The sequence below is a fragment of the Geotrypetes seraphini genome, chromosome 10 (assembly GCF_902459505.1).
Source record: "Geotrypetes seraphini chromosome 10, aGeoSer1.1, whole genome shotgun sequence".
NCBI lineage: Eukaryota > Metazoa > Chordata > Amphibia > Gymnophiona > Dermophiidae > Geotrypetes > Geotrypetes seraphini.
In genome coordinates, this window is record NC_047093.1 from 70,907,636 (window position 1) to 70,930,024 (window position 22,389).

Below are 22,389 nucleotides of genomic sequence, written 5' to 3' on the forward strand. Positions count from 1 at the left end.
GCAATAGTCGAGCATACTTAAGATGGAAGACTGAACTAGCAGACGAAAAGTTGCTACATCAAAATATTTTTTAATGGTTTGGAGTTTCCATAAGACCGAGAAACATTTTCTGACTAGCAAATCCATATGTTCTTCTAAAATGAGATGCCGGTCCAATGTTTTAGCTATTATATATGAAAGAATAGGATAGGATACATATATTATATGGAAATATAGGATAAGATGTATATGTTGTAATATGTTTGAGTATGTCATGAATATATATGTTTTCTACTGTTACCCGCTTAGGTCTTAAGCGGGGAAGAAATTTTTTTAATAAAATAAATAAATAAATCTTTTGCCTGCTGTTTGAAGATTTTTAAATCTGAACAGTTCTGTCTGTACCTCAGGAATTACGAGAATGGTAATTTTTTTTTTTTTGAGAGAGAGATGATGGGGTGGCAACTAACAAAATGTGAGAAGGTGTTTCTATCAGTGCCTTTTTGAAAAAACTTTAGTTACAAAAACATCCTTTTCTTTAATAATGTTATCCAAGGGAAAGTAAATGCATGCATATACAATTGCTCTGAGGTGTAATTGTGTGTGTCCTCCCTTGAACACCTACTGTATGGATGTTGTATGGCATAGTGGTTAGAGCTATAGCCTCAGTACTCTGAAGTTGTGGGTTCAAACTCTGTGCTGCTCCTTGTGACGCTGGGCAAGTCACTTAATCCTTCACTGCCCCAGGCACATTAGATAGCTTGCGATAGCTTGTGATAGCTTGTGAGCCGCCCCCCAGGACAGATGGGGAAAATGCTCGAAGTACCTGTATGTAAATTGCTTTTAGAGAATGACACGGTGACAGAATTCATCACCGTTCCCGTTCCCGCGGATAACCGCGGGAAACCATCTTCATGTCATTCTTTAAGGAGAGAGGGAAGAATCAGAGTATAATTGGGCACAACCACTGACCCGCAAGCTTTGCTATGAAGAATGCTGGTGTAGAAGGATTGAAGTTGAGATAGACACTACAGAATGACAGTCTCTGGTATCCAGAGCAGATATTGTGATGTCATAATGCCTCATTCCACCAGTGCCTAAGAGCCAATCACATCAGTGATGTCACAATGGCTTCATTATCCTTGGCTCACATAAGAATCAGAGTGGTGGACACATGGAACGCGCTTCCGGAGGTTGTGATAGCCCAGAGCACATTGCAGGGTTTCAAGGAAGGTTTAGATATGTTCCTAAAAGATAAGGGGATTGAGGGTAACAGATAAAAAGAAGAGGTAGTTACAGAAATGGACAGGAACCACATTACAGGTCATAGACCTGACGGGCCGCCGCGGGAGCGGACCGCTGGGTGCGATGGACCAATGGTCTGACCCAGTGGTGGCAACTTCTTATGTTCTTATGTATGAATGGCCACAACCACTGACCCGCAAGCTTTGCTTTGAAGAATGCTGGTGTAGAAATATTAAAATAGACACTAGAAAATGACATGGGATTATTTCCTGCGGTTATCCGCGGGGACGGAAACGGTGATGAATTTTGTCACCGTGTCATTCTCTATGTGGTTGTACAAGTACAAAAAGTCTCAATCCCTTTCCCTTTATCTAGCATCATAACAACCAGCCTGATTATATGAAACACCATTCTACATAGATTGTGAGCCCACCGGGACAGATAGGGACAAATGACTTGAGTGCTAAGCGCAATTCTATAAAGTGCACCTATCTTTCATAGACTCACACGCTGCACTAGTTAATCCTTAATTTTTAGGCACCATATGTAGAATCTGGGCCTACTGTATACACAGAAAAGGGACTTGCCTAAAATTTTATGACTGCAAGCATGCTTAAAAAGTACATGCACAGAAAACATGTGACTGCTTTTAGGAGATCTACATCTAGGCAGCCCTGGAAGTATAGTTTGAAGGAAGAGTGCCAGAACTGTGCCCCATACTTAAAAAAAAAACAAACAACAAACATTTGTGTATGTTTGTAGGGTAAATGCTTGCATTTACACTTTTTTTCAGAGAAGGTATAAATTTGTCTGTTGGCATTTGTGTGCTATTGGGGCTGGTTTCAGGAACTTTTAAAACAGGCAATTGTTTAGACTTTTTCTCCTGGGCATTCTTTATAAAACCAAGCCCACAATGTACTGTGAAGTTCTTATGAATTCAGTGCGTGGCTGAACATCTTTTTTCACAGCAGAACCTCAATCAAAGTCCTTGAATTAAATGTTAGGTCTCATCATCTTATGCCGCCCTTAGCTGGGCTCTGTGGTTAGCATCGTTGGGTCAGGCTTAGGTGCTCTGCTGTAGAGCTTGTGATTGTTGCCAGCCCCACTGGAAGAGAGTGAAAACCAGAAAATTTGTAATTTTGTGCAATGTTGCTACCAGATATTCAAATGCAATCCTTCTGACAGTGATAGCTGCCAAGAGGGTAGCTGAGAAACTGGTCTAGGTATTTAGCTGTCACGAAGATGTATGATGTGCTACAGAATACAGTGTGGCTGCCATAAGAGCAATTGCGGGAAACTCAGTGCCAGCAGAATGCAGACTGAGCCTGGCATGCTCCAAAAAAAATGGAATGGGAAGGACAACAACATTATCCAAAGGTGACTATGACTATGAAACCAAGTTTCTGGCCCTTTGACAAGGTCTATTTACTGTAGGGTGACAGATATAACTTAAATGCAATGGTTGGAGAATCTCTTTAGAAGAGAAAAAGTAAAAAAAACTAGGGCTCAGTTATTTAAACAAAAAGCTAGACTTCTAAGTTACACTGTTAAATAGCCAGACTTGGTAGCCTATGAAGAATATTCAGCTGAACCTTTCATTGAGGACCTTAAAAGTTATGCTTATAAATTTAGGGCTGTCATTTATTTGCTTAATATATGAGCCTAGTACTGAAAATCGGTGCCAAACTCCGAATTTCTTTTCCATGTCCAAAATATGCCCCTGTTGCCACTTATATTATTCTTCTTCATTTAGGAGTTACTGAAATCTTCAGTATAAATTGATACATGCAACTATAGTAAATTTTCAGAGAAGCCAGTTTAGGGGCATAATTCTTAAAGTTAGAAGTATATATCCCATGCTGCTCCCTGTGACCCTGGGCAAATCACTTATTCCTCCACTGCCCCAGGTACATTACTAGAATATGAGCCCACCGGGACAGACAGGACAAAAATGCTTGAGTACCCGAATGTAAACCGCATGGAGGGGCATAATAAAAAAAAAGTCTAAGTCCCCTTTTGGCCTAGGCCCTAAACGCTGAAAGTAGAAGCAGGGAAAATGTCCATTCAAAAACAAAACGTCCAAAAGGAGGGTTTTTTTGATAATTGCCTGCCTCTACGTTCAGCTGTTTAAACACCCAGAACACCACTATGTCTACACTTAAGACACATTACCAATCAAAAAAACAGCCTAAGTCCCAAACGCCCAAAACCAGGCCTTTTAGGCGAAGGAGGAGCCAGTCCTTCACCTAAAAGCTGGATTCTGTAACTGGTATCTATCAAAAATAACACCGGTTACAGAATCCCTCTCCCCTCCCACCACAGCAATGATCGCGGCAGGAGAGATGGCTCATCTCCCCTGCCACAATGGCTATCGCCCCCCTCCCGAATGGTGGCACATCGGGGTGAGCATCGTGGCAGGGGAGATGAGCCATCTCCCCTGCCGCGATCCTCAACCCCGAAGTGCCGCGATTGGGGGGGGGGGGCGATCACCATTGCGGCAGGAGAGATGCCAAATTTCTCCTGCCGTGATCCACCCCCCCCCCGATCGGATCGGGCAGGAGGGAGCCCAAGACCCCCCACACGATTGGGGCATTAGGGATCCCAGGGCCTCCTGCCCCGGCGACCATCCCACCACGCCGATCTGATATGGGCAGGAGGGAGCTCAACCCCTCCTGCCCTGACGGAACCCCCCACCCCACTGATCTGATATGGGCAGCAGGGAGTCCAACTCCTCCTTCCCAGGTGACCCCCCTACCCCCCACTCCCACTAAGATACGGGCAGGAGGGATTCCAGGCCCTCCTGCCCACGACGCACCCCACGAACCCCCATGTACCTAGGGCACAACCCACGGGAGGGCCTAAGGCAACTAGGCCAATTCAGGTTGGCCCTGGTGCCTAAGGCCCCTCCTGTGGGCAGGGCTTGAGGTGCCTGGGCCAATCAGGCCCTAAGGCCCGCCATTCTGAGGATGGCAGACCTGCCGGCCGGCCGGGCTTGAGATCGTCTGTCTGGCCAACTTTGTTAAGGTATAGGAGGGGTGTCGGGGATGGGGAGGGTGTTGCGGGGCTGGAGGGTGGGGGAGCTGATCCTCATCCTGAAGTGGTGCAGTTCAGGGGGAGGTGGACGAGATGAACCATCTCTCCTGCCGCAATGGTTGCAGTGGGGGTTGGGCAGCCGTGATCAGCTCAGCAGCCCCTTTTTTGGTACTTATACCTGTTTTGACTTGGTCTAAGTCAAAATGTATAAGTGCCAACTAGGCAGCCTGTTTTAAGTTTTGATTATACCTGCTGAACGACTATGTCTAGGTCGGCCCACCTCCCGCCCTTTCCCCTCCTCTAAAAATGCCTCTTTTCGCTCTATGCGTTTAGAGGCAAGGGAGAGGCCTAAGCTGGTTTTAGATACGTCTAAAACCTGCTTTGGTTATGGGTGCTTGGATGATCAGGGTTTTTTTTATTGTTCAAGTACCCATTTAGGCCACTTTTTAGACAGTTTTGTTATTATTATGAGCCCCCTACTGTATAAAATTTGTTGAAATATAGCAAATGGCTATTTCAAAGAAAGCAAATGGCTACTTAAAAAAAAAAAAAATGGATAAAAAAGAGACCTCAGATAAAGAATTAACCCCTTATCTCAGTATGTCATAGTCCTGCAACGGAGCACAGCACAGTCATAGGTCTCTCAAAAAAACTCCACTAAAACCATCATCATAAATATTGATTCCAAAAACTTAGTCAAACTGAATAAGAATATAGCCAAGTATCTTCATAGTTGTCCACATCGGTTAGCCACAGGTGTTCAGAAAAATTCCACCATTCAGTCGCATTCAGCCTCTATTATCACAGAGACATAGAAACATAGAAACATAGAAATAGACGGCAGATAAGGGCCCACGGCCCATCTAGTCTGCCCACCTTAATGTCCCTCCCCTACCTTTGCCCTGTGAATAGATCCCATGTGCCGATCCCATTTGGCCTTAAAATCAGGCACGCTGCTGGCCTCAATCACCTGTAGTGGAAGACTATTCCAGCGATCAACCACTCTTTCAGTGAAAAATAATTTCCTGGTGTCACCTCGTAGTTTCCCGCCTCTGATTTTCAACAGATGCCCTCTTGTTGTCGTGGGACCCTTGAAAAAGAAGATATCTTCCTCCGCCTCGATGCGGCCCGTAAGCTACTTGAACATCTCGATCATGTCCCCCCTCTCTCTGCGCTCCTCGAGCGAGTATAGATGTAATTTGTCAAGCCGTTTTTCGTATGGTAGATCCTTGAGTCCCGAGACCATCCGGGTGGCCATTCTTTGCACCGACTCCAGTCTCAGCACATCCTTGCGATAATGCGGCCTCCAGAATTGCACACAGTATTCCAGGTGGGGGCCTCACCATGGATCTATACAATGGCATAATGACTTCCGCCTTACGACTGACGAAACCCCTTCGTATGCAGCCCATGATTTGTCTTGCCTTGGACGAAGCCTGCTCCACTTGATTGGCAGACTTCATGTCCTCACTGACGATTACCCCCAAGTCTCGTTCTGCTACCGTTTTTGCTAGGATCTCGCCATTAAGGGTATAAGACTTGCATGGATTCTGGCTGCCCAGGTGCATAACTTTGCATTTTTTGGCATTGAAGTTGAGTTGCCATGTCCTAGACCATCGCTCCAGTAGGAGTAGGTCGTGCATCATGTTGTCGGGCACTGAATCTTCATCTGTTGTGCATTTGCCCACTACATTACTAAGTTTGGCGTCATCGGCGAATAATGTTATTTTACCTCGAAGCCCTTCTGCCAAGTCTCTTATAAAGATGTTGAATAGGATTGGGCCCAAGACTGAGCCCTGTGGTACTCCACTAATCACCTCCGTCATTTTGGAGGGGGTGCCGTTCACTACCACCCTTTGGAGCCTACCTCCAAGCCAGCTCCCAACCCATTTCGTCAATGTGTTACCTAATCCTATAGAACTCCAAAAAAGAAGAAAACTCCAAACAAACTCCAAAAAAGAAGAAAAAGGCAAGAAGAGAAACATCAGCCAGGCCTGACAGCAGCCCTGTTTCGCTACAAGCTATTTTGAGGGCTCTGGACATTTCTCAAAACATGCAGCGACCAACACCTTCATCTGTATAAGACTCACTGGAACTGTGGAAATGGGAACAGGAAACAGCATATAAATTCTTTAAGCTCCTCCTTCATTGATCGAGAAGAAAGAATTTAAACGCTGTTTCCTGTTCCCTTGCAGTCCCTGTCATTATTACATGACACTCAAGGGCGGCTCTGGGAGCCATATTCACTTCACCATTCTAGATAAGCTGTTCTACACTTGTCTGTTCCTCACAACAAGCTGGCCATGTGGTACGCACTGGGCAGGGAATATCGGCAATCTTCCTCTCTTACTCAGCTGGCTACATCCTGCGCTCGTCTGGTGACAGAGAACATCACAGCTGAGGAATTGGCTGATGGCTTTGTTATGGCTTTTCGCATTACTCCTAATGTGGGCCTCCATGAAATACAATGCAAGGTGCTCCACCAGGCTTATATCACCAGAAGCAGGGATAAGCAGATGAAGCTCTGGACAGATGACATTTGTGATATATGTAGATTCACTGCTGGTACTATTGAGCATCACTTTGCGGAAAGCTGCAAGCTTAGGGATTTCTAATGGGTTTTTTTTTTCCGTTTTGGGGGACCTCATTTGAGTGGTCCTATACAGTGTTGCTGATGGGTTTGGGGGGTGATCCCAGTGACCAGGGGCTAGGAGAGCACCATACACATTTTATCCTTCTAGTGTAGGGCTGCCCAAGTCCGGTCCACGAGATCTACTGGCAGGCCAGGTTTTCTGTATATTCGCAATGAACATGCATGAGAGAGATTTGCATACTAAGAAGGAAGTGCAGGCAAATCTCTCTCATGCATATTCATTGCGGATATACAGAAAACCTGGCCTGCCAGTAGATCTCGAGGACCGGACTTGGGCAGCCCTGTTCTAGTGGTTCGCTTGGCCAAGAAGTCCATTCTGCAACATTGGTTGGGGAAACACCCATCACCTCTTAAACACAGGCAGAATCTTATGCTGCAAATGCCTCAGTGGGAACAGGCTAGATTTGCCCAAAGTAAGAAAGATACCCGTAAAGCATACTGTCTATCTATAATAATAAAACCCTAAGCGCGCATGTGCACTCCTACTTGCATGTTCCGTTTTCCGTGATCAGTAGGTCCCTGGCAGGTAGTAGTGCGCATGTGCGCTTAGGGTTCTGTTTCCGTGTAAGCACACTTGCGGACCTCAGGGTGATGTTGTTTGGTCTGGCCTGCTCCCTTTGTGCCTTACCGTAGTGTATTTTTAAGTTCAAAGACGCAGCGGCAGCTCCTCTCACGATCCCCACCTGCGTCGGAAGTCCAACGCAGGTGGGGATCATGAGAGGAGCCGCGGCGGCAACTTTAAACTTACAAATAATTCTGCCAGAGTCAGCCAGACAGCAGGAGATGAAGGGCGAGGGTGTAGGGGATTCTTAGAGGGCTGGAGAAATGTAATGGGGGAAGTTAAGGTGAGAGGGAGGGCCATGACAAAAACAGAGAGGGGTGGGAATTTGAATTAACATCGAGGAGGAGGCAAAGGGGAAAAGTCCAGGAAATCAGAAAGTTCAGGGTAGGAGGGAAAGAAGGAAGGAGTTCCTCGACCTGGAGGAGGGAAGTAGATAACAAGCGGCGTTGTATCGGGATTGGAAAGAGAAGGAGGAAGGCCTGGTTTGAGAATTGTGGAGGTGACGCTGCTAGCACCTGTTAATGTAATTGGCTAAAAAACTAGTTATAGAATAAATACATTATATCTTATTGTACACTGGAGCACTGGGGTTGTAGGTTGGGTGGGGAAGGGGAGGTGGCTTGGTGGTGGCTTATTTTCTGGTTTGATGGTTTGGAAATATGAAAACTTTGATATGCAAATCTTGTTCTTCACTAATTATTATATTTCATATTAGTACTGTATATTGCCTTGCTGCTTTGCTGTTCTTTGATTATATACTGGGCTGCTGTCCTACTCTGTGTTGTTTTCCTCGTCCTTACTGTTCTTAACTGTTGTATGCTGTATCTTGCTTACCAAAAAAAAAGATATGCCCCCCCCTAAAAAAAAAAATACTAGCTTAAGTTGGCATTTAGGCGTGGCCACTTATACTATGTCAATGGCTGATGCAAATGTTCTCAAATGCTGCAGTTGTGCGTTCAACTTTTAATGATTCTAGAAGCATTTTATATAATTGGCAGCTTCTGACCTGCCCATGGCCCTCACACTTGCATGCCCCCCTTAGAGTTGCACACTACAGATTTTGAGTGCTAAGTTTATAGAATAGCAGTTAAGTGCAATTACTTGTATAAGTACAAATTAGTGTCAGTTAGTCAAATTATCACCAATTATTGGTTGTGAATGCTAATTAGCACCAGATTTGCCAATTAAGTTTTGTTTGTACACAATTATGTATGCTAAGTGTGGAAATGGGTGCCCAATATTATTCAATTAGGTGGTTTAAGTGTTGCTGCCCCTGGAACACCTGAAATCCCACTCCCCTTTCAGATGTATAATTTTGCCTGTACACTGATTTTATATATATCCAAAATTATCCATTCAAGAGGCTCAATATATATATACATTTTTTTTAACTCTTATATGGTTGCCTCTCAACTGATAGCATAAGTGCTTTTGAATATTGATTTCTGTATGTTTAAATCAATGTGAATGCATCCCATATGGGATTGGTTAGGATAGTCAGAGCTTGCAATAATTTCTCTGAATTACTGTTCAGAAAGAATGCCCAGATCTCTCCAATTTTTGTGTAGATGAATGATTATGATTAGCACATGTTTACCCTAGATATGATCAAAGATTGTGGGCAGGACCTACGTAGGAGCAGACATTTGAAACACCTGATGAGGGTTTTAACTTTTATCATTCTGCTATTTGATCTGTGTGGGGTATCCGGTGCATTTGAAAGCTAACTGGAAATCATGTCAATGGAGTCTGGGGGCAAGGTTCTTGCCCTTATGAAACTGTCTATATGCTACAAGCTTTCGGAGCCTGTTTTTCCATGGCAGGAAGATTAAAAAGGTACATAGCAAGTTGCCAATTTGTAGATGTCATGGCCTAATGTTGGAATATTCCCTGTGACAGCTTCAAATTTTATATAACAACCAGGGGGGGGGGGGCAGAGCTTCATGTTGGCCTCACATTAAGTTGATTATTTTAGAAACTCTAATTGTGTTCTGGATATCTGAAAACCAGCATGTAGATGTCCATATTGCATGAATGTCCAGATCCCAATTTTAGAAAGCCAGGTGATGGACATCTAAAACTGCTGTATGTTGATATGGCAAGGAGGCATGATATGGGTGCATTTTAGGTGAGACTAGGGAGGGACCAAATGATGGACATCTAACTCTGAATGCAGCAGAAGAAGGGACATCCTTGTTCAAAAAGCTGGATGTCGGTATTTAGATCTAATATTTGTCATGCCCAGGTTCAAGAGAAGTGCTTTGATTAAGCAGGTCTCCACTGAATGGAGTAAGGGAAGCCACAATATGTTTTTTAATGGCCACACATTAATACTCAGAAACTCCGGATCCTATACTGGATTTAGCTTGGCCTCAGCCACACCACTCCACCGCTTAATAGATGCTCTCAGCAGGCAGCATTATGTGGACCTTCATCATTGGCCAGCCAAAACTCATTTTATACATCAGTATTTTAATTTTTTTTGTTATTTTTAAAATTATTTAATTAATCTTTTACTTTACTTGCATGTAGTTGATTTAACTTTAAGCCACTTATCTTAGCTGAAATGACCCGGGAGAGTTTCTGATTATGAATGTGGTTATAGTTATACCGGATTAAAAATTTTACTGATATAAAGGTACCATCGATATTATATTGAGCTATAAGTGAAAAATAATGATCACCCACTAATACTAGCATTAGTGCATGACTATTAATGAAACAAATTTGAAAAAAACCCCACCTTTTTTCAGCTGTGCTAGAAATGGGCTTAGCATGCAGGAAAGGTCTGGCATAAGGGCATACTAAGCCCATGTTTTTTTTAGCACAGCTTAGTAAAAGAACCCCCAAGAAAATTATTAAGCATTATAAAATGCTTCCCCAACATCCAAATTTAGTTTCAGCATCAGCCTCCTGCTCCTGTTTTCTACATATCCAACAAAAACTGAGCTTACTTTGCAGTCAGCAGAAAGAATATTGAATATGTTGGTACTAAAGTTGTTACAAACCAGCATCATTTTCTGTTTTTGTTACTTTGTTTAGATAAAGAAGCACCTTTAAACTAAGCAGTAGTTCACTAGCAGTGCAGTAGGTTCTCTGAGGCAGCCAGGATTGGCGAAACGCGTCAGAACCTCGCTGGGTCAACGCTATCTGAACCATTAAGATAAGTTCTGATTTGAACTCATGTAGTTGAACTTATATAATAGTTGGAACATTTTCACTTTATTGGACATTTATTGGACATTTAAAGCAAGAGTGTTTTTCAATAAGCACTTTCTATTACCTTTTCACTCAAAATGGTGCAATGATTGATTCTATAAAAAACGCATTTTAGGGGTTTGCACCCCAATTTGAAGTTTTTTACTCCATCTTGGATTCTGAGCGCCACTCTCGTTTAAAAAGGTATTTAAAGTAGCTTGTTCCTTTACTAGTTTTTTGCCTGTTTATGGTCATTTGGGAACAAATCTCCTTTTTTTGAAATTTACCCAGTTGTGTATATTGGTACTAAAGTATCTACATTAACATTGGCTGAGAGCAGGCAAATATCCCCGTCTACCAATATTTGGATTAACTGTTGTCTGGATCACCCTGACGAAACACCATAATAAACAGATTTGCAATAAAATATTGGACTCTACTCTTGTGGTTTTGATGATGGTCATATCGGTTATGGACATTGGGTCTATAGACCTGGGTAAATGAGCAAATGAGCATCATCAGGGATTCATAATCAAGTACATCGCTTAGAATTTAGATTAAGCGATTAATCAAATTATTATTAAACTTGAAACTTGAAACTTGAAGTGGATTAAAAATTAGGAGTTATTTCTTTCCTTCTCTCTTATTTCATTCTCTCTGCTTTTCTGCCTTTCATATATCTTCTATTAGCAGTTACGCATACCCTGGATTCTTTTATTAATCTGGTTGTATGTAAATGACTGTAAATATGGACTTTTTCTACACCAATATTTCTTATTCAGATTTTGTGTGTTTGAACTGCTTTCTGTATATTTCTTATAATATTCAATACAAATTATTGAACTAAAAAAAAAAAAAAATTAGGAGTTAATGTTTTAATGTTGTGATTTGATTGTAAGCTTTTTAGATTGCAGATGCTGAAGATGTGTTAGATCAGAAAACAATATAAATAGTGTTATGTAGGGAACTTAAGAATGCCTCCTGACAACATGGGTGGCAGAATGTGTGTGAGTGGGTAATTTTCATAATGCAAATTCATCCAGGTAAAACATGTTCTACCATTAGAATTTTAACTTTCAAACTTGCCTTCAGATGAAGGAGGGGATTTTAGCTTCATGAACTACTGTATACTAGCCTCCTTTCTGGATCCTTGACTCAGTTTGATGGAAACTTAAGTGAGTTAGAAATGGGGGAAATAATCTGGACAGTTGTGAATAAAGGCCATTTCTGATCTGCCCGGGTTCCACTCTTCAGTAACGTGAAGATTGTGCTAAAATCCAATTGCAAATATATGAAGGATTTGATGGTTCATTCCTTTCCCCTGATGTAGCAGCATGGAGGCTGCAAAACAGGAGTACTTTCTTTCGGAAGGATTCTGTTCGTGGTGGTTGAAGAAAGAACGGCGTTCTGCCACGGATTCAGATAAGTTTCATTTTCACGCCGCTAGTGTGGTTGACAAATACAGTGGACTTTAAATAAGTCTACGATTTTTTTCAGCTGTTGCCACAAGATTTTCGCATGAACACATTTATTCATCCGAGTTTTTGTGAGCACGTTTTTTGAACACTTGAAATCTATGAATATATGAAAAGCTATAGCCTGCTTATGTGTGGAGTTTTTTTTCAGACCAGTGAAGATACAGACTGCTTAGGGTACAGTGTAGTCCTGGCGGTTTTTCTCCACGTTTATGTGCTTATGATTTTGCAATGTGTTTTGGGATGACTAGATGTATGTGTGTCCTTGCAAGAATAAATTAACAGTGTGTTATTGGATTTTTTTTTGGTTTTATGCAGAAATTTTATGGCTGTTTTGCCCGTGTGCTGATTATTTAAAGGCATAGGGTACCATAACACTAGGTACAGCTGGTTCAATTGAGCTGGGAAATCCCCCCCCAAAAAAAAAAGCAGGAGAGAATATACTTTATTTATTTGCAAATATCAGTATTTTCCCCATTACCACACATTACATTAGCTTCATTGATTCCACTACTGTATGCAAAGGAAAAGATTGGGGTGAAGTTGGAGGTTACCAACTAGCATTGGCTGCATTTGCCGTCCTGGTGGTTGATGCAAGAACTCAATATGTCAACAGATAAGTTATCATATCATACCAATGACTCGACCCTTTATCATTACTTCATAAATCAATTTGTTGTCTATTATAGAAAATCTGCTGATTTATTTTTTTCTAGCCTTAGAAAAGACAGCTGCCGGTGACTCTTTAACATGCCGATAGCACTCATTTTATTCTTCTCTATTCAGGATTTTCCCATTTAGGAAGCATTTGCAAGTGAAAAGAAATTGTTCTATATAACAAGATTATGGAACTCGGGCTGATGATTTAACAAAAAGCTTTATTGAAAAGAGGTAATAATCTAGATATACAAAAAGCTAGGCACAGAGCAGATAATACGCACAAAGAATCTTTATGTACTTCTCAGCCTGCTAGTGATGTAGATCAGTGAACTTTCCCTTCAACTCAATTCTGCAATAAAAATAGGCTTATTGCAAGGATACTGATATATAATTGCAAAGTATAATTTAAAGAGCAGACTACTGTGCTAAGAATGTGAAAGGAAAGCTAGTAGATGGTATTTTTATTTTTTTTTTTAATACAAGTTAACTGCTAGGAGGGTAGCTATAGTCCTTGCTGGAATATAATCATTTATGTAAGCCATTTTAGAATCCTAAACTTTGATTTTTCCTGAAGCTGTCATAAAGAACAGTATCCTATTCTAATTTATCTTTCAGTAAAAGGGGAGATCACCCACTGGGGGACTACGGGTGAGTGACCTCCCCTAATCCCTCCAGTGGAGTCTTGCTCCATAGGAACACTTCCTGATACCTAGGGCTCCTTTTACGAAGGTGCGCTAGGGGCTTAACGCGCAGAATAGCGTGCGCTAAATTGCCACGTGAGCTAGCCGCTACCGCCTCCTTTTGAGCAGGCGGTAAATTTTGAGTAGCAGGAGAAAATCCCAATGTTGATCTTTTTTGGACCTACAACATGTGTTTTCCTTCTGAAATGGGAATATATAACTGTGTTTATTTTTTTACGCCCATCCAAACTACGTCCCCTTATCCTGAGAACAATTTAAATGATTATGCAATATAAACATCTGAATATAAGTTTATGCATATGTGAGACATAAATAGCACTGCTAAATGAACCCCTTAGTAACAGCTCCCCTCATGGTCTCATATGGGTGTTTATTTCCTTATATGGTAGATTTGGCTGTGAATTCTCACTACAGAAAGTGGTGCAATGCTCACTGGAGATTTTTGTTCTGTAATTTGGTTTACCTTAAGGAAAATATAATGAGAGGCAAGGTACAAATTATATTGTGTAAAGTGTCTTCTATTCCACTTTTTACGCTGAAAATGCAAGGCGGATTACAATTCAAGAGGCCTTCACATAGAAGGAAATTAACATTTGTATCTTAATAATTTAGAAGAGAATTTACAATTGTTGATCTAAAAAGAGATGTTTTAAGTGCCATTCAAAAGAGAAAATAAGATGAGATTTAAGAAATTTGAAAAAGGAATAGTCCAAATTTTAGCGCTTTGCTAAGTAAAAGATTGTTTTACAAAAGACTTTAAATTTTCTTTGAAGATAGAAATCTAGGCTTAAGAACATAAGAACATAAGAAATGCCTCTGCTGGGTCAGACCAGAGGTCCATCATGCCCAGCAGTCTGCTCGCATGGCGGCCCAATGGGTCCAGGACCTGTATAGTAGTCTTATATCTACACCCCTCTATCCCCTTTTCCTTCAGAAAATTATCCAATTCCTTCTTTAACCCTAATACCGTACTGTGTCCTATCACGCCCTCTGGAAGCGCATTCCAGGTGTCCACCACCTGCTGGGTGAAGAAAAACTTCCTAGCATTGGTTTTGAATCTGTCCCCTTTCAGCTTTTCCGAATGCCCTCTCGTTCTTGTAGTTAACCAAACCAAAGAAAGTAAAACCAAGGCATTAAGGCCCAGATTCTCTAACCGGCAGTGTTATCAGTGGCCGCCTTAAAAACATCTGCCGATCGCATGTCAATCACACGATGGTGCTGGTTAGAGAATTGCGCCTCCGGCAAAGGTAGGCTCTGAAAATGTAGGCCAGGGTTTTTTAGGCCTACATTTCAGGCGTCTACCTTTGAAGTGAATCGTGCCTCTGTAAGCGCTTTATGACGCCTAATGCCACATGTATACAGTCTGCCAAACTTTTATGACTCACAACAAAATATGAGAAAATAGTAACCTCAAAAAGTAGTGCTCAGGAAACCTTACACACTCCAATGGGAATTCAGATTCCACTGTACTCAGAACAAGTCAGTGGTGTTGGAATTCTTCACCATTCCCTTTACATGGAGAGTGAAAAATATTTTTTGTGGAGATACATTTTTGTTCTTTTTTTCTTTTTACATCCTTGTATATTCTACATCCCAATAACTTATAATAGCTTAAAAAGCATATATATCGAAAAGGAATTAAAAGTGTATCACTTAGCTTAAGATCCTTATCGGTTCCCCTTCCCGACGCGTTTCGGATCTTTTTCAAGGTCGGGGGAACAAAAGATAAGGTTAGTCCTTAACCATACATTTTCTGCCACTGGCTTATCCAACAAGATTGGCTTGGCTACAAGATTGTTGGATAAGCCAGTGGCAGAAAATGTATGGTTAAGGACTAACCTTATCTTTTGTTCCCCCGACCTTGAAAAAGATCCGAAACGCGTCGGGAAGGGGAACCGATAAGGATCTTAAGCTAAGTGATACACTTTTAATTCCTTTTCGATATATATGCTTTTTAAGCTATTATAAGTTATTGGGATGTAGAATATACAAGGATGTAAAAAGAAAAAAAGAACAAAAATGTATCTCCACAAAAAATATTTTTCACTCTCCATGTAAAGGGAATGGTGAAGAATTCCAACACCACTGACTTGTTCTGAGTACAGTGGAATCTGAATTCCCATTGGAGTGTGTAAGGTTTCCTGAGCACTACTTTTTGAGGTTACTATTTTCACATGTATACAGTGGCATTAGGCACCATAAAGCACTTAAGGAGGTATAATTACGGTGCCAATTTTTTAGGCGCTGGTAGGCACCTTGAAAATGAGTGAAAAATGTCATTTATTTATTTAGTTTTCTATATCGTTCTCCCAGGCGAGCTCAGAATGGTTTACATGAATTTATTCAGGTACTCAAGCATTTTTCCCTGTCTGTCCTGGTGGGCTTACATTCTATCTAATGTACCTGGAACAATGGGGGGGATTAAGTGACTTGCTCAGGGTCACAAGGAGCAACGTGGGTTTGAACCCACAACCCCAGGGAACTGAGGCTGTAGCTTTAACCACTGCACCACACTCTCCCCACAGTGTTTTCAGTCAGCTTGGGGCCTACCAGTGCCTAAAAAAACAGTGCTGTTTAGAGAATCATGGCCTAAACAAAAAAGTATCATTAATATTTTCAAAAATCCATTATTTATGAAAGAGTACATTAAACCCGACAGTCATGTTTCAGCTTCTGCCTGCATCCAGGGTCAAATATGAATAAATATCAAGAACTACTAGAAAACAAAAATAACAAACATTACCATCAAATACTAAAATACTTTGAATTAATAAAATATAAAAAAAATCTGTAAAAAATTAATACAAAATTCTACCTTATTTGTACTATCTGGTCTTATATAGTTCTAAGTAACAATAAGGATTTATTTGCAAATAAAGAATTTACAGGGCTCCTTTTACTAAGGTGTGCTAGCGTTTTTAGCGCATGCAGCAGATTAGCGCACGCTAACCCCACGCTACGTGGCTAGAACTAACACCAGCTCAATGCTGGCATTAGTATCTAGCGCGCACGGTATTGTAGCATGTACTATTCCGTGTGTTAAAGCCCTAATGCAGCTTAGTAAAAGGAGCCCACAGTCTAAAACCCAATATTACTACATAACTTGCAATTCGTTTGAATGTTTTTCTGTACTTTATATGTTTCATTGATAAATAAATGGCCAAGATTCTGGTCCTGGAGATTAAGATTAACAAAGTCAGCATCTATGAGTCAAACATGGATATTTTTATTACATAGAGTGTTATGGACCCCGACGCGCTTGCAAAAAATAGATAATACTAGATCTAATAGATGCTGGCATTGTAAAATAGAAGTAGGGACATTAGATCATTTAATTTTTTTTTGTCCTTGCATAAAAGCCTTTTGGAATTTAATTTGGCCCCAAATTAACATATTACTAGAAAATCATATTGGTCTCTCATATGATACCATATTATTTGGTACTGCAATGAGAACACAAAGTCCAATATCAGCAAACAATAACAAATTGCTTTTAATATTGACAGGAGTTGCCATGCAGCAAATCACACAAAATTGGAAGGATTATACCAAGCTAAATTATACATTCTGGTGGAACTCGGTGTGTCACATTTACAAAATGGAGAAAATATTGGCATTACAACAAGGAAATATAAAAAATTTTAAGAAAATATGGGATCCATGACAAAATATTCTAAAGATCAGAAATCTTAACACATTGATAATAATAATATAGGGTTAGGGAGGGAAATATAGAAATTAATATGAGTAAAAATGAAAAAAACAAATAACAGGGGAAAGGGATTCAATATATATGATATGATATTGTACATACAACTATAATTATTATAAACTAAATATTATGATATTCAATTATTGTAAGAATGAAAATTTTATAAATAAAAATAAAAAAAAAAAAAAAAGATAAATAAACTTTGCCATCAGAATTTTTTTTTTTTTTTAGGTTTCTAGATTTTTGTGATTATATCTGCCGTATTTTCTCGCATATAACGCGCGCGTTATACGTGGTTTTTACGTACCGCGCATACCCTTGCACGTTATACGCGTGAGCGCGTTGTACAAATTTTTTTTTACATAGTTCCCCCCGATGTCCGATTCACCCCCCCTGCAGAACCGCTCACACCCCCACCCCGAAGGTCCGCTCGCACGCACCCGCACCCCCACCCCGAAGGACCGCTCGCACCCCCACAGCCTCTCGACCCCCCCCCATCATGTAGAAGCTCCTACCGGTGTCCTGCTCTTCCTCTTGGCGGTCCCGACACCCGACACGATCGTGGCAAGAGGGAGCTCAAGCCCTCTTGCCCCAGCCAACCGCGGCACCCCTGACACGATCGGGGCAAGAGGGAGCTCAAGCCCTCTTGCCCCAGCCAACCGTGCACCCCCGACATGATCGGGGCAAGAGGGAACTCAAGCCCTCTTGCCCCCCCCGACTCCCTGACACGATCGGGGCAAAAGGGAGCCCAAGCCCTCTTGCCCCGCCGACTTCCCAACTCCCCGACAATATCGGGCCAGGAGGGAGCCCAAGTCCTCCTGGCCCTGGCGACCTCCCCCCCGCTAGTTGTTCGGGCCAGGAGGGAGCCCAAACCCTCCTGGCCACGGCGACCCCCTACCCCCACCCCGCACTACATTACGGGCAGGAGGGATCCCAGGCCCTCCTGCCCTCGACGCAAACCCCCCGCCCCCCAACGACCGCCCCCCCAAGAACCTCCGACCGCCCCCCCAGACGACCCGTGACCCCCCTGGCCGACCCCCACGACCCCCCCACCCCCCTTCCCCGTACCTTTGTGTAGTTGGCCGGACAGACTGGAGTCAAACTCGCCTGTCCGGCAGGCAGCCAACGACGGAATGAGGCCGGATTGGCCCATCTGTCCCAAAGCTCTGCCTACTGGTGGGGCCTAAGGCGCCTGGGCCAATCAGAATAGGCCCGGGAGCCTTAGGTCCCACCTGGGGGCGGGGCCTGAGGCACATGGGCCCAACCCGACCATGTGCCCAAGGCCCCGCCCCCAGGAGGGGCAAGAGGGCTTGGGCTCCCTCTTGCCCCGATCGTGTCGGGGGTGCTGCGGTAGGCTGGGGCAAGAGGGCTTAAGCTCCCTCTTGCCCCGATCGTGTCGGGGAGTCAGGACCGCCAAGAGAAAGCAGCAGGACACCGGTAGGAGCTTCTACATGATGGGGGGGTCGGGAGGCGAGCGGTCCTGCGGGGGGGGGGGTGAATCGAACGTCGGGGGGCATCAGGCTTTCAGGGTGGGGACAGGACTTCAAGGGGGAGAGGAGAGTCGGGGAGGGCGAAAGGAGAGTCAGGGTGGCCAGAGGAGAGTCGGGGCGGGTGAAAGGAGAGTCGGGCAGCATGCGCGGTATACGGGTGTGCGCGGTATATAAAAATTTCTGTACATAAATTTGTGTTTTTCGCCTGCTATACCCGTGTGCGCGTTTTACACGGGTGCGCGTTATCTACGTGAAAATACGGTAATTATTTCTTAACTCTGCCAAAAGCTTCAGAAGCTGAAACTTGGCAATATCTTATATGCTATATTTAATCATTTTTAAAGATATCTAGTCGATTATAGAATTCCCCAACAGCTGACAATGATAATTTGGAGGCTAGAACAGTGGGCTCCAACATGTGATCCTAGGTCCGCATGTGACTCTTGAAGTTCTCCATTGTGGCCCTCAGATGGCTGAAATGCTCTTCAAGTCCTGCAAATCCGTTAATTTCAGTCTTGCCCATTCAAATAGTGTATTAATGGGTTTTATTGCAAAACTATGCTGCTTAGCAGTGCACGCTACATACCAAGCCGCCAATTCCATTCCTGTGGGTGGTTCAGCATTTAGTATCAACAGCTCAGCTTTGTAAAAGCTCACCTAAATATCGTAAAAAAGGGTTGCTGTGGGCTAGGCGTGCAATTTGCTACTGTTGATAAGCCAAAATAAGGTGAGTTTTTAAAATATATCTTTCAGGTGTTGTAGAATCAATATTAGTATTAATGTTTAAGCTTTAATACCCGATCTGAACAAGCAGGTCAAGGTGGTTTACAATATTAGTAGTATGTAGAAACTTGAAATCTTTTGGTGGCCTCAGAGCTTTCTAGTATTCACTTTGCGGCCATTTGCATGAACAAGATTGGAAACCACTGGGCTAGAGGATGACTTTGCGCCCCATTCTGACATCTATAAATCTGGTTGAATCTCATATCTGTGAATGATTTTGGTCAGAAGTGTGATTTTCTGATGAATATCTAAACCTCGGGGGTGGGGAGTGGGGGGGGGGGGGGGAAACATACTCCCAGAAGTCTTTGGTAGAGCCTTTATGTTGATATTGGATGAGAATGGCTGGACTTCAGTAATAAATATGAAATTCTGAATTAGTCAAATAACAACAGCCGGTATGGAAAATAAGTGACGTGTCATGTGCTTTGTGTTGGCCTTGCTTTGCGTGCACCTAAATTCCCCTGTACCCCCAGAGTGAGAGAAAGATCTTTTTCAGGTGGAAAACTAAGAACTGAGACAGTTTCTTTAAATAATTCACACAATAATTCATTATTAAAATCCTAATTAAAACAGATTGATTTTGGCTAATCTTTAGCTTCATTATCATCATTGTCATGACAATCATACTCATGGTCTTCTGTTTTCCTTTCTCATTAGAATCTTTGTCACATGAAGAAGGAGTTTTTACATCCTCCAGCTTGCTGCGAAAGACAGTAGTTTACTGTTCTCCTTTGACCTTTATATTTTTTCTGTTTTTAATATGACTGACTGCTGTGGCTCTGCTCTTTCACAGCTTTTCTAGCTTGGGAGATGCTGGTGCAATGGGGCACTCAATCAAAGTAAAGACCCATTTAAATAAGTAAAGTACCAGAGTATGTGGCTATCTTTCACCCACTGTATTTATGTACATTTTAAAATTCTGATGTCTTGCTTTCAATGTTGGTCAGTGTGACAGGAATAAAATGGGTTGCACTCTGCTTATTGTTCCTGGCAATGATCATAGTGAGACTGGGAAGCAGATGCATGCATGTTTAAAAAATAGGTCAGTTAATTTATTATAACTATTGTTCAATACATATACTGTATGTGTGTGTGGATAGAGAGAGAGAGAGAAAGAAAGAGAATACTGCACAACTGGCCAGTCTATTCCTCTTGTTCAAGTAAGAAAATAAATGCCTCTTGGTCTTATCTTAGAAAGCAAAGAGAAGCCTATGGAAGCTGCTCTGTTTCTACATGGTTGGGATGATGCATTTCTATTTCTTTGGGGTGGCTGGGGCATATCTGTATCTGTACACGCAGAGTTAATTTCTCTTAGGCTTTTTTTTTTTCTCCTCTTATTTTTTTTTGATAGACATAACGGCCCATGAAACAAAAAATATATGAAACACAAATATAAATAGGGGTTCGTACATGCCAAAATGTTTTCAGTTCTTATGAGATTTTTTTTCCCAATTTTTAGATTTTTTTTTCCAGGTCATTTTACACATTTGCTATAACAAAAAAATTTTAAATGCACATTAGAAATGTATAATACAATTGTGTGATAATTGACTTAGGCCTCCTTTTACTAAGGTGATTAGCATGGGCCGGTGAATAACTACACCTAAGCCCGTTCAGTCCCTAAGGCAGGGGTGTCAAAGTCCCTTCTCTAGGGCCGCAATCCAGTAAGGTTTTCAGGATTTCCCCAGTGAATATGCATGAGGTCTATTAGCACGCAATGAAAGCAGTGCATGCAAATAGATCTCATGCATATTCATTGGGGAAATCATGAAAACCTGACTGATTTGCGGCCCTCGAGGAGGGACTTTGACACCCCTTCCCTAAGGGCTTTGGTGCTGTTGCTATGCAGCACTCGCTAATTCTGCTTAGTAAAAGGGGGGGGGGCCTTAATCCATGTTAATTTGCAAGTTAACATGAATATGAATTTAGGGCCCCTTTTAAAAGGCCACAGTAGTGATGCTGCCACAGTGAATGCACCAAGGCCCATAGGAATTGAATGGGCTTAGGTGCATTTACTACTGTGGCTTGTAAGAAGGGCCCTTAGTATGCACTAAATATTCTAGTGCATATTAATGAACAAAATACATGCTTAAGGATGCACATCTCTTCACACTCGGTGTTAACATACACAGTAATACACTGCAGCAGCTCCTGTATAACTGAAACTTCAGAGTAATATGCTAGAAGTCATTCACTCAAGAGCACTAATTGGGAGACTGGGGGTTGCACCTCCAAATAGACTACTGCAACTTAACAAGTTAGTCAATCTTTTTTAAATAATATATAAACCTATCTTACCTGTATTTTTTTTTTTTAAGTTCCTCCCCCCCATGCTATTTTTCAACATATTGGTCAGTTTTTCAATTGTCATAATCTTTCACTAAGATATCAGAGTAACAGTTTTCCAGCATGAATCAGTTCTATCATCAGTTTATACAAACGTCTCCTAAAATCAACTTTTCCCCACCGACTGAGTCCTTTAGTGAGCTGTACATTATCAGAGGTTTTCCTTTCTACCTCTATCCAGAACTGTCTGACCTCTAGATACAGCCACCAGCCATGCAAGTATGTCCTCCTCCCAACAACCTTTCCAGCACAGTCACGAGGAAGAAGATGAGAACTATGACAAAACAGATAATTTTTGTAACCCTGGTGCAGTAGTTTAATAAGTTCAACTCCACAAATACAAAAAGATTTTATAGGCCCTATCCTCTCAATCCAGATTTACCTTTAAATCTTATTCACTATTCCTTTTAACTTGAAACTGTGTTAAGTGCTCTATAATTAAAGACACCATTCAACTTTCCCTCTGAGTCTGCACTAATTCCTAGATGACTATCCATTAGCTTCCAAAAATTTAACCCCCCCAGGCATATATTTGATAAGGAAGGAGTAGCC